Here is a 14574-nt window from a genome sequence, read left to right as displayed (position 1 = left end):
TTTCCAACTAATGAATCCTGAGGTCTAACTCAGCCATCAGTTAGAACTCCGTCCCTCCATTTACTGGAATTACTCCAAAATGTTTGGTCTCTATAGAGGAGTTTCTGGATGATACAAAAAATAAATTACACATATTTAAAAAAAAATAAAAAGAAGAAATACTTTAGTCACTTACGATCCTTAACCCGTAAAGTGTTATAGGTTTAGAACCTTTCTTGATTGGGAGTCACATAAAAACATAAACCTACGGAAGTCGAGCAATTAACGTTATCTGTGTAAAAGTTGCCTTGGATAGTTTGTTTTGCAAGAAGGTAAACCTCAAATTTAGGAGGAGAAAAAACGTGCTGATATCAGACCTGATAACTCAACTCCAATTGCAAAGGCCCTTTTCTGGGAGTCCTAGCCTGCATTCGAACTCGGACTTTTTCTAACCAAATAGCATCGTCACTACCTACTGGACCAAGTCTCTTTGTAATGTCGAGTGTATGCGCACTGGATTAGCTGCTGTATAAATTTAATATTAATCAACTGCAACTAGATATTAATCACTACTACAAGAAAGGGTATATTATTATATAACTGGAATTGTCAACTCACTTATAAGCGTTACTTAAAGTATTAAGTACAAATTACAAATCATTAGTGATGATTTTCTCAGTTAAATGACTCCATTTCACACCGAAAGCAAAAACAAAGAACTAGGCAGACACTGCTTCATCAGTCAGTTCACATTGAGATCAAATAGCAGCGTTTTAACTATTGCAATGATTAATTAAAATAATTTCTACTGTGTTAAGTCTAAGCGTGTATTATTTGGCATTCTTTCTTTAGCAATTGAGCCATAAATATGGCTCCTTGTTACTGAGAGGTTCATGCTATCTCCCTATACCAGTTTTTCTTAAACTGGTGCACCTCTGGGTACGCGAAAGGTCTTTATGGGGGTACGCACTTAAAGCGCACCTCTGGGAACGCGGCACTTTTTTATATTTATATTTTTGTCACAGTATATTCGATTATAAATGCACGTCGTCTATTTTATAATTAATTTTTAATAACTACAAAATTTAAAGGCGGTTTACATAAATGTGTTAGCATGTATTGACGGACCTCCGTTAGAGGTAGAGTCTGGTTGATGGCAAGATCGCGTTCTGACTGCGTGGTTCTTCAAATTGCTCGCATCAAACGTTTAAATTCAAATAATTTGAATTATGCAGTTGGAACTCTCCGCTAAATTTCGGAATTATTCGTATTTTAAATTATAATGGTCCTCCTCATCACCCATACGTGCTTTATCATGTTTATATTTATTGTAATGTATTTAATAATGTAAAAAAAACGTCTCATGTGTTTTCTCCCAGTAGCTGTACACTCTTTGGGAGTATATGTAGCAGGAAATTAATTATGATGATGATGGTGCTTGTAATTTATTGTAATGTAAATGTTAAATAATAAATCCTTATAATTATTCGTGTTTGAGTGAAATATGTTGATAACATTTCTCAAATTGCCTCAACTGACCTACATAAAGGATCGTAGGTGACTCAGAACCGAACTGCTGAAGAAGAATACTTGTGGAAGCTAACATGCTTAAATGACAGCTTACAGAATAATTAGTTATTCAGTGCCAGAACGCACATACGTTACAGCGCCTTAGAAAGAGGTTAAAAGTCGCTACGAACTAAATGTGAACGAGATAGTTATCTAACGTGACGAGAAGAATAATTACTATTGCTTGAAACCCGCTACTGCTCACTGTGATTTCAATGGGCGAGCCTTCCTTGCATAACACGAAATGTTGGCCAGGCAGTCTGATCTTATCCCAGATATCAAAGTAGCAATGCTTTTGGGAATAAGTGGGCTCTTTCTACAACCACTAAGACTCTAACGCAGTATCACCACCCTTGTTTCTCAAGAACGAGTCATAAAATTACTTTGGAAAGAATTAAGTTTATTTTCTTTACATTTTTATTTATCATTTAACGACCTTTAGGAATTAAATTAACTGCACAATTTCCGTAATTTGAGCTACACGCTGAAAGACTACAGTCTTCTTCACACAGATAGGACACCTGACATTACGGACACTCGTGAACCATTTCATCATTATAGCACAAGCGATAATGCATTGCTTAATTTGCTGGCACTTAACAATCTCTATCACTAGATAACCACTAAGAAATGCACAATTTATTAACAGTATCTTTGACGACAGCGGAAGCGTGTATGGATTGATGTGACGCGAGCAAAACACAAATATGACATCTGATCCCACAACGAACAAACAAACGAAACCATTATGTAGCGAAATAACTAAAAGTATTAGCAAAATAATTTTATTTGTTCCATTTAATAATATCATTTGACGTGGCGAAGTATAAGGTGATGGATTTTGAGAAGAAGAGATCACAAGCTGTGTACTGTATTGATGGAACTGAACTGTAAGAAACTGACGGACTTGGTTGTGACTGTGGACAGATAGTTAAAGTTTAGAGGTTATATTGAGAAGGCAACCAAAACAGCATATTAGATTACGTCGTTGTGGAAGAGCACACCAACAAGCAGGAATAGCGAGATTATTATTCCTCTATATAAGGCTTTAATAAGTCATATCTAGACTACTGCGCACAGATCTAGACTCCCGGATTCCGTGGGGATGAAGAAGTTGTGGAGAGGTTCCAGAGGAGAGTGACAAAGATTTCGGCACGTAAATAAAACTGCCAATCTTATTCCTGACAGACTTTCTTAGAATCTCAATTACACCTCTTAGACAAGCAATGTGGGTTAATTTCCCACTGATTAAACACCCGGGATATCACCTTTCGAGAAGCCAGTCAGCTCTTCTGTTTTCAAAATCGTGGTTGAACAAGAGGGACACTCACAATAAGTCCTTCATCGAACTCCAAAAGATCCTTTGTTTTTCCCACTATGACCAACACTATTGACAATTACTGACCAGCAATATTCTTAAATAGTTGCCTAGAACACCAGGTGACGCACGTAACCAAGTACGCTGCGTAAGTGACTTTACATCTGCATAAAGGTTTCCAGTTCAGTGTCCGATATGTGCATCATTACACATTGCTGTATTTTATTATGCAACGCGTATTTTATTATTATATGTTTTTATAACCTTCATTTCATTCTGTCTGTCCAAAATGGAATTCCTAACCACGCTGCAAAAAAGTGTTTCAATGAAGATCGATGCAAACTGGGGATAGATTCGAAAGGTGATCTTCCTTCTTTAATTCTTCAAGACAATCTTAATAAGCAAAAAAAATCAGCCATTCACTTCGAGGAAGACAAAACGCTTAATATAACTGATTTTGCAAAAGGCTTATTGTTGGTGTAAGACAAGCTGGGAAACTATACTATGGCTTACAATCGTACTACCGTTTCCCAGATATTCGAAATGTTCAAATCTCGGATACGCAGAACTACATAAAATGGTTATAAAATTAACCAATTCTTCAAATATTCATGCAGTTTGTATTCCAGAATTTGACTGATATACCAATAGTTTAGTTCGAGATGACCAGTCTCATTTCATTTAGCTGTTCGTTTCAACCAAATCGTGTGACTGAAAATGAAGAGAGGTCAACCCCTGATGCGATGGACTCTTTCTGCCTCACCTCCATTCTAACCCAGCATTATATTTTTAGTACCAGACACGTTTTGTTAGATATTTATCTCTTTCTTCATCTGTTTGCGTCTTCTCAGATCGGAGGTTGTTGGGGCTTTTCATAATTTCCTGTTTCCCAAATTTTAAACGATTTTTAATATATTCAGCAGCTCAATTCTGTCAGTCTTTTGTGGCGTGAGTACAATATTATTCATCTTGGTGTATGTGTGTGTGTGCGTGTGTGTGTGTGTGTGTGCGTGTGTGTGTGTGTGACCTAAATTATCATCTTCCGTTTCCGAGTAGAAAGGAACTCTCGCAGATCTAGCGTTCTGCATGTTTTGTCATCACCGAAACATTTGCATTTGTCGATTATTTTTTTTTCAAGTCATAAGTCCACAGATATTTTTTCCATCCTGTTTCGAGTTTATATACCGGGTGATTATAAAATAACGTCAAGTGTTCAGAGCCCTCTAGCAAGTAATGTATTGGACGAAACATACCAATATTCGGTAGACGTACACAGTGGAACATGGGGATTCCATTTAACGGAAAAAAATAGTACCAAAAGTCGCCAGTAGGGGAAATTTTGGCGCTGTTTACCAAGTAAAATGCATTAATTTGCATGATCGTATTTCTTGTGAGCGATCATGTACAATAAAAGGAAAGCCTGTGAGATTTCTTATCGTTCATAGACGAATTGCTTTTCGATGCTTCTTACCTTACGTGAGCGTGCTTTGTTAGTCAAACTCTATTATCAGCGGAACAATAATGCCAGTGCTTGTCTTTGTGATTTTCGGCGTATGAAAAATTTACGAAAAGGACCGATTAGCGTAACAAAATTACGAAAACTTACTATTTGAAACTACCGGAACTCTAGCAGTGCAGGTAGGCAGGGGACGCAAACCAATCAATCACCAACAAGTTGAACAAGTTGCAACTGCTATTGTGGAACAGGAGATGAAGAATGTGCAGGGTACCAGCAGTGCATGAGCAATATCCCGGCAAACGGATATCGCATACACAACGGTGTGGAAAATCCTACATCAGATGTTGAAGTTTTACCTCTATAAAATCAGTCATGTTCAAGAATTGGGCCCTGGTAATGCGACCACACGAATCGACTTATCTTTGAGATTCTTAGCGCGCATGGAAGTGGATGATGCATGGCCGTGGGAGATTTTATGGAGTGACGAAGCGCACTTTTATTTGAACGGCGATATTAACACGCGCAACTGTCGCATTTGGGCTGCAACTAATCCGCACGTGTGTCTGCAGATGACTATCCACTTGCCCAAAGTCACAGTGTGGTGCGGATTTACGGCATCTTTTATCATCGGTCCATACTTTTACGAGGAAAATCGCCAAAATGGACTAGTGACCTGTTCCGTCAATGCTAACAGGTATGCCAATATGCTACAGAACTTTGTGGTTCCACAACTGCAGCAAAGAGGATGTCTCGAATCGACCATCTTCATGCAGGATGGTGCACCACCCCACATCGGACTTCAGGTACAGCATATTTTGCGACAACATTTCTCTGACAGAAGAATCATTAGTCATGGCCACAGAGATCGCCTGATCTCAATCCTTGTGACTTTTGGCTGTGGGGATTTCTTAAAAGCATTGTGTATCAAGGACATGTACCCGATATTCCAACTTTGAAAGAGCGAATAACGTTACACGTGAGACAAATCAATTCCAATATGTTGCGAGCCACTGTGGAAAATGTCGTGCACCGTATGCAGTTCCTGGAACATCAGAATGGCGGTCGTATTGAACCTCATTTGTAATTAACAATAAACATCATGAAATTGATGTGTGCTATCTCTCATTTGCCATTTAGTCATTCATTATTCACACCTACTAAAATTAATTTGCCAGCGCCAAAATTTCCCCTGATGGCGACTTTTGGTACTTTTTTTTGTTTTCATTAAATCGAATCCCCATGTTCCACTGTGTACGTCTACCGAATATTGGTGTGTTTCGTCTAATACATTACTCGCTAGAGGACTCTGAACACTTGACGTTATTTTATAATCACCAGGTTGAGTTTCTCTCTAGCAATGTAAGGGACGTGTTTTCATTCTTGCTAATTAGAGATTAGCAATTTCTCCTTTCTTTTTTTCAGCCTGATTCTTCCAGCATGAGCTCTACTAGAATTTTCTTCCTTGTCGTCCGTCAATATAAACATTAAAACACTAATAGAATAGAAAAATGCTGAGGTAGCAGCATATAAACCTACAAAAATACAAATCTTTTGATAATGAAATTTTGATATTAAATAAGATAAAATAATCGAGATATTTCTTGCTTGTTTTCTTGTTTTGTGATATCTCATCCATGAAGGATTGCATGTTGTTATCTTAAACAGACAAATAGGGGGAAAAAAGGTGGATATGAGAAAATTGTATTTTGATTTAAGACAATGAAGACTGTAATTTGAGAAAATAATTTATTCCTGTCTCCTCTGGTAGAGCAGTAAGTATCGAAGGAAGGTTATTGATATTCTCATTGTGTTGTTTGACTTGCAAAACGACGAGGGGAAAAAGGTGCTGATATTAGTAAGTATATGAATTGGGTTTGTAATCAATGGCAAAAAATAAAATCAAGTAATGAGGCATGTAGGCTGAGGAGGAGCGGTCAAAAGTTTTGGTCTCTCGCACGTGGTTATGACCCGTAGTTATGGATGCTCGCTGTTTCGGAAGACAGCAGACTATGGATCTACTCGGTATACCTTTGTGTCAAGCCCAAGTGGTTGCATTACAGATGGCATCAGTATTCACGCGAGTTAATTGTGATGTGACTCTTCCGTAGTGACTACTGACAATGCGAGATACATTGTACTGAAGCTATTGATTGATTTCCATTATAATTTAAAATAGGATTAATTCGATGAATCATCTCCACTCTCTCTTTTCAAGAATAGGCTGCATGTGAACAGTTGATTGATTCTGAGTCAGTTAATGGATTGTCGTGAATCTTTGAACGAATGTCGTGTCAACAGAACAGTCAGGTTAAAAGGTAAACTGGTTACCGAAGATTTAACGCTGAGGAATCTAAATCTATAAATATATTTCTCGCATCTCTGACGCGATTCCAAGATCATACATCATTTGAAGATCATTTGAAGGTGATCCACATCACACGTCACAAATTGACTGCATTAGAAGCGTTGATGAGAAAAGGCAACATGGAAAGCACTAAGAGAAAGTGTCACATACCTGTTTTTTGACGTTGTGAAGTTTATTTCGGAAATATCTTTTCTTCTTTGGAAAACCCAGCAGTGTTCTAAAAGTTCTACATATCTTAAAATGTTTGTAAGCTTTAAACAAATTTTTATTACAATTTTTTTCTTTTTTTTTTTAAATTCGTCTCAGTTTTTTCATAAGTAGCTAATTTTCAATGCGTCATTCTTGAGGTACTTTTTCTTAGAGATACTTTTATTTACCAGAATTTGGATTTTAATAACAAACAGACATTCACCTCATAAGTCGATTATGCGATGAAAATGAAAAGGAACTGCAGAACTGGAATAAAATCTTCAAAGAAGCTTAATTGCCATAGGAACGTTAAATGGATAATTACTGGATTTTTACAATTTTTAACCTTTTTAAGATTACTGCTTATACACGTGCTGATTTTCTCGAATAATATTTGGGTATTCGTGATAATCATTCGGTAAACGAATGGCAGTAAACAAATTGCATTTAGACTTTTGCGCAAGCAAGAATACTGAATTACAGGGAAAAAAAATGGGGTAGGGGATAAGGGGAACACAAACACCAGAATCGTTTGACAGAATGAGAATTCATTGTGATAGGTGGAGTAGTAGAAAATATACAATGATTTTTAAAATGATCTGGTGTTTGTGTTTCCCCTTATCCCCTACCCCATTTTTTTTTCACAAAATTTTAATTATGTGAAATCAGTTAATTTATTCACAAAATTTTGTGAATAAATTAACTGATATCCATAAATGATCATTTTATCTTGATAACATTTATAGAGAAACACGAGTTTAGCCAATAAATATTGCTATTTTGAACAGCATTTCTTAATTCGTGTTTCTCTGTAAATGTTATCAAGATAAAATGATCATTTATGGATATCAGTTAATTTATTCACAAAATTTTTTATAATTCGTAATAATTTCTCATTTAAAACAATCTGAGAGAAATAAATAACACTATAATTAATAGTTATAAATAATTATTACTTCAGAACTGATAAAAAATCCTTCATGAAAGTAATCTGTTAATATGATCAAAAGGCATGTTCTCCTCCCTTGTGGGAGCAAAAATAACATAACGAAGTTAAAATAAATAAAAATATATTTCACTAGACTTCCGTAGAAGTCCTAGTGAAATATAGGAGAGTATGCTGTTCTCAGTTATTATGTTCCTGACAGCATACTATTTATTTATGAAATTGTGCTGCTGACAGTGGAAGGATATAGTCACTAGTCTGGCATGCTGAAGAACACCCCGTGCTGCCATACGGATGCGTCCGTTCTTAGTCAAACAAGCAGAACTATTTTGCTACATAGAAATAACAGATTCACAAAAATCAGCCTTTATTCATAAATGCAATAAAACTAAAGATGTGCTTTTTCGGTATCGTGAATATTAATTCTTAGATGTGTGTGTGTGTGTGTCTTTATATGCCAAAAGAGCCTCCATAGCTCAGTCGGTATAGACCCTTTGGTCGGAAAGACCTGGGTTCGATTCCCGTCTATGACTTGATGAACTTTTATCTGGTCGCTTTCGACTAAAGGTCAGTAAGCCGGTCTCATACGGAGGTAGAGTTTTTTTCACCCGGAAACTCATGTATTTTGTCCCTCAGAACAGGGAAACCGGCCCTATGAACACACACACACACACACAAACACACACACACACCGATCTACAGTCATAAAATATATATTAATCCCTCATTAGGAGGGCTCAGGAAGAGTGGAGGATGCTATTCTTAATCCTTTCATATAGAAAGATTGCAAAGTAAATCATTCCTCTTGTTAAAATATAAAGAAAACTAGGGTAAGACAGTGAGAGATGCTGATTTTTGTTTTCGTTTTGTTTTTTATGGGATTTATTGTGCACCTCTTCTATAGTAGTAAATCATATCCGTATTAGACTTTTACAGAACTCAGATTTCCCGTTTAATGGTTCACTGTAATCCTCTTTCATATCTAAATTTTATTATGTTAGATATTGAGGTGCTTATTTTATCAGCTTTAACTTCGCTAATTTGAACTTTCGGACAGAAGATGCTCCAATTTAGGTTCGGTTCTAGTCAGCGATTTCAGGATTTTTTTCTGGCTTTTGTCAACGGATTCTACAAGTCTACAGAAACCCCCCCCCCCCACACACACACACTAATAACAAACAATTTTCGGTTAGGACCGGAAACCCGAGATGGAGTAAGACAAGCTGTCTACTAATTTCTAATATTCAGAGCTAAAAGAGTATTGCCTATCGATCCCTCAGTTGAGTGAAAAGGCATTAGAAAATTATTTCCTCAGTGTTTTATTCAGTTATAAATCACAGTGTTGCTTATTGTCAAGAAGTACGTAATGCTTATAAGTGACAGTTCGGCCAGCTCTCATAACAAAATTATATCCTGAACAGGTCTCTCTGGATTCGAAGAAGGGGTGGGTGAATTGAAGGAAAAATGCCTTCAGAATCCATTCTTCAAATGCAGAATTTGAATCTAGAATCAGATCTAAAATTACTCTGAATTTCCTCACAGTTTTGTGTTTTCATATTCTATGTTATGGGTTTACTAAGGGAAGATCATGTTTTAGCAATTTGCTATCATTCTATGACAATGTTACCATTGAACTAGGCAAGGGGATACACCATGATACTTTTGGATTTTGTTAAGGCTTTTGACAGAATACAACATGACAGACTGCTTCATCAATTGGAGAAAATGGGTTTGGGTTATACAACATTAGCATGGATAAGAGGATGGCTGACTGACAGATATCAAAAAGTGGTATATGGGGATCTGACTCCGCAAGGTTTAAGGTAACAAGTGGTGTACCACAAGGATCAGTGCTTGGTCCACTGTTATTCAATCTGTACATTAATGAAAATGGGAAGGATTTGACAAGCGACATACAGCTATTTGCTGATGATGCAAAGATAGGCAGGGTAATCATGAATGCTGCTGATATGCAGTCCTTGCAGAATGATTTGAATAAGCTGGAATTGTGGGCATGAGAAAATGGGTGTCAGTTCAATGTCAGTAAATGTAACGTCATTCACTTCGGCATGATTACCTATCCAATGTCGTACTATATTGGTGAGGATTAGGCTAGGGATCTTGGAGTGTTAATAGATAGGAAGTTGAAGTTCAGCGGCCATGTGACAAAGATTGCAAATACAACTCAAAAGATAATTGCAATGCTCAAACGAACGTTCACATGTAAAGATAAGGATGTTATTTTGCCTCTTTACAAGGCCTTGATAAGACCTCACTTGGACTATTGTGCGCAGGTCTGGTCTCCTGGTTTCCGATGTGATTCTGATATATTGGAGAGAGTACAAAGGCGAGTGTTAAAAATGATATCAGGATTGTGGAATACTGATTATGAAGACAGATTGAGAATTTGTAGATTGCAGACACCAGCAAACAGGAGAAAGAGGGGTGATATGATTGAGACTTACAAACTTCTGAAAGGGTCGTACAGCATTTCAATTGATGGAATTTTTCAATTTATGGAGGATGGGGAAAGGACGAGAGGGTATCTTTGGAAGCTGAGAATGAAGACCGCCAAGAAGGGTGAGAGGACTAGATTTTTCTCTGAGAGGGTGGTGCATGATTGGAATGGATTGCCATTGGATGTTGTGAGTGCAAGCGGTGTGAATGAATTCAAGAATAAGTATGATAGCTGGTGTGTGTAGTATGTGGCCTCCCTTGATGAGTCTCTGACTCTCTAGAGGTCTCTCTTAATAATAATAATAATAATAATAATAATAATTTTTTTTTATTGTCTCAGTATAAGTTACATACAATAATAATATTTACAGTATTTACAATAAGGATTATACAGAATTTTTTTTTTTTTTTTTTTTATGTCTCAGATGAATTGCATACATAGTTGCTGTAGTAATTATATGTATATAATATTTATAACGCATTACAAGTGTGTATAACAGATACTTGCAAGTTAGTAATTTTCTTCCTCGAAGCTTAGCAGAGCTTATCTGAGGAAGATAATAGGTGACAGAGGGTGGTGGTTTCATGGTTGTGTTCCTATGGTGGTCACAAGCCAGGTGTTGATTTTACTGTTTGCTGGTACGTGTTTGAAAGACTTTGACTGCTATTACAGTTTAATTTTTTTTTTTTTTTTTTTTTTTTTTTTTTTTTTTTGTGCAAATAGGGTTGGATTTAGACGTGGTGTGTTTGTTTCTTTGTGTTCTTGTAGTGGTAGTTTTTTGAGAGGGTGGGTTTTCGTGGTTTGTGTGTGTGTGTATGTGTGGTGGGGGAGAGAGAAACAGGAATTGCTCTAGTTTTCATTCTCGCTATAATATTTATATAGTGCCTGTTTCAGCTCTCTGTATGTTCCTAGGTTTCTGTTGTCGAACGGCAGTTTGTTTATCATGTCAGGTACGTAGAAGTTTCGGGTGGCTTTGCCATGGTGATTGTTGTACTTATATGTTATGTGGTTTGTTGACTGTGGTCTTGTCATTTGATATGTTGTTCTGGTTACTTTATATGTTGGGCTGTAGTAGTGTTTTAACATGACTGTGTAGTGGCGTAAGTGTTTCACCTTAAATATTTTGTGTTTTGTCCATGCTTCCTGCATAAGAGTGGGTGTATAATAATAATAATAATAATATGTTTGGAATATTGAATAATAAAACAGTGGTAATGCAAATGTGGTAATGTAATGACCACTGAAGTTATGATCAGTTGCTTTATACACTATCATGTTTTATCTATCTATATGTTCACTGGACATCTACAGATGCCGTATGCGGTTACATGAAAATTCATCGAAAGACAATTCATCGAATGAACAATTCACCGAAAATTTTAAATTTTAGAGAATGTTATGATAAAATTAATCCATTTAGAAAAAAAAAACTGAACCATGAAGACAGCTTCTTGTACTGGCAACTTCTACTAATTCCGTAAGTCAGAGAGATTTTGTAATACAGTATATAATTTGGAGACGTTATTTCTTTGTCGTCCCGAATATAGCTGAACTGAAAACTGGAGCGGTTCGACATTTTCTTGTAAAAGTTTCAAATAGCGAATCTGACTGAAATTCATCCCATAATAATTTCTGTATTGAAGTCGCGTATTACTACTAGCAACAATAATAATAATGGAGCCTGCGTAGTTCAGTCGGTGTAAACGAAGCCGTTTAGTTAGAAAGACCTGGGTAGTTGGAATCCCATTTACGACGCGCTTAATTTTTATTAGTCCTGTTCGGCTAACGGTAAGTTAGCAGGCATAATACGGAGATGGCTTTTCCTCCTGGAAACGGGTAAATCAGTCCAATGAACAGACATGAAACACTTATCGGACAAGAAAGACTATAAGAAACCATATTGTTCTATAATTATCCCCTATTAAAGTAGCATTGCTATCTGACATTGTTATGCACGGTTCAGATTTTTTTCTAAATGGATCAATTTTCTCATAACATTTTCGAAAATTTTAAATTTTCGGTGAACTTTTTTTTCGATGAATTGCATTTTCGACGAATTGTCGTTCGATGAATTGCCTTTTCAATGAACTCTCCGGATACCCATGCGGGGTGCATAAACTACCACGATTGATCCATTGGTAGGCTGAGCGTTAAGTCTATTAGAAAGTATTCTATCATTAATGGGGTTATAACCAAGAAGGCTTCTTGCCTGAGCTGTCTTCAGTATCACAGCTACCCCATGATGTTTTGAGTCACCACCTGAGTATATAACTAGCTTACCATCCTTTCTTTTGAAGTGACTTTCACCATTCCATCTGGTCTCTGTAATTCTCAGGATGGAAATCTTATACCTATCCATCTCAAGAGTGCCGATCTGTAGACCTCGAACATTCCACGTGCCAATGTAAAATTCCCTTCTAAGATTAATCTTATATCTTCTGTGTTGCTCATTCACAATATCAGTGATTTTTTGATGTAGACTGTAATATACTTCTCGATCAGGACCCCTCTTCCTAAGCCCTGAACGCGGCTCTAATTATTCTGCGCGACAACCGATGCAGCATGAAATGCATTATAAAGCATAACCATATTAGCAATTTGGAGTGAAGTCACTGCAAGAAGAAAGTGGTAGGGTTGCAGAGGCCCTTTCCACATGAGAAGAGATGAAATAGCAAAATAGGAAAGATTCACTCCTAGTCCTCGAATACTCTAATGGCATTGGGCGGGAAGGAGCAAGAAGAGAAGAAAGAAGGAGAGAAAAGAAAAATGGGAGGGACCAGTCTACAGATAATATAACAGATGTATATTACATGAAGTAAGGCATGGTCCAGCATCTGGTACCTCGGGTTTGCCATGCCCGTACTCACTAAAGTGAGCGCTTGAGGTAGATGTTTTATTACAATTACAAAAACAATAATTTTGTTTTTATTAGTATTTTATTTATTTTTTTATTATTATTTATTCATTATTATTATTATTCATTTATTACTATTTATTCTTATTTTATTTATTTACGACTTCGAACTTCTAGATACACACGTTAAATGCGCATATAGTGAATCACCTTTATATTTCAAATGCAACAAAACATCGTTTTTTCCCCTTTGATTCCCTTTATGGTTTATTGTTTTCGAGTTGACAGAATCGTAATTCTAAATTCGTTCCTTTTATAATGAAAAAAGGCAGGAAAAGTTTCCCAATAAAAGAGCGAATTAACCCTCGCAACACAATTTACTAGGTCACACAGCCGCCGTCCTAACTTAAAACATTTTAGTAACTTTCCTGAAACCTTATTTCAGCAGACCGAATAATAAAAATGACACATCTTTCATCAGCGCATGCTCTTCCGTTTCCTTTGATGAAGTAACAAATATCGGAACCCAACTGACACAACTTTCATCACCACAAAATTGCTTCCTTTAAAGCACTTCGTACTAAATTTGGACCGTAGGTGATCTCGCAGCAGGATTAATATTACTGCACTTATTACACTCGATGTAGGGTATTTATTCAGAATGTATTTAAGAATGGGAAAAATGAAAAAAAATAAATAAATAAAATAAATAAACAATAGTACAATAGTTTATTATTTTCAGAAGTTACGTGTATGGAAAATACAGGGTGGCCCATAAGTTACGAAGGAGTTTAAACATTTAATAACTTTTCCTATTTATTAATTATTTTTATTCTTTTTATCACAATGAAATACAGAACTTGAAGATTTTTTATTAGTTATGAAAAACTGCTTATTTTAAACCCGTGACTTATGGGCCACTCAGTCACTCAGTATATAAGCAATATCAGATTATTTAATATATCTGATTCTTCATCTGATTAATCTGAAATTATTATTAAAAAAATAATTTTTACGAATAAATCATGTGTACATTACAATTTCATTACAGAATGAAATGGAGGAAACGAAGAAAAAAATAGAGAATAAACGAAAGACAGAAAAAACTCGAGTAAGTAAGGCATAATATAAGCCAAATATTATAATTATGGTGTAAAATAAAATGAAAGAAAGAACAGATTTATAAAGTAAGCTTGGTAAAATAAATACAAGTGAAGGTAATAATAACAAAATGTGTAATGTGGAAGTGAAGACTGAGTTTTTAATTAAGACCATGGATGATAATGCTATGATATGCATATCGAGAGAGAGAGAGAGAGAGATACGTAAAGCTTTCAAATATCAATAACAGGCTTGTCTCGTAATTTCCATTAGCCAAGTATAGAGCTGCTTGGAATAGATACTTCGATCTTAGAATGTTTTCAAAAAAGTTTAAAA

At 36.1% G+C, this 14574-nt stretch overlaps 1 protein-coding gene across 2 annotated transcripts in view; it reads left to right on the top strand.

Annotated features, from left to right (window-relative positions):
- LOC150105270 (inositol hexakisphosphate kinase 3-like) overlaps positions 1-14574 on the top strand; it is a 250209-nt gene that overhangs the window by 77252 nt on the left and 158383 nt on the right. For both annotated transcript variants that reach the window (XM_090394042.1, XM_090394043.1), the window contains one exon: positions 14189-14248. The gene's annotated coding sequence lies outside the window, so the exon portion shown is untranslated. The remainder of the gene's footprint in view (positions 1-14188; positions 14249-14574) is intronic.

The sequence above is a fragment of the Typopeltis vanoorti genome, chromosome 6 (genome assembly GCF_054136105.1).
Source record: "Typopeltis vanoorti isolate ZY-2024b chromosome 6, IOZ_Tvanoo_1.0, whole genome shotgun sequence".
NCBI lineage: Eukaryota > Metazoa > Arthropoda > Arachnida > Uropygi > Thelyphonidae > Typopeltis > Typopeltis vanoorti.
The sequence above is the reverse complement of the archived record's forward strand: the minus strand, read 5'-3'. Positions and strand labels throughout refer to the sequence as shown.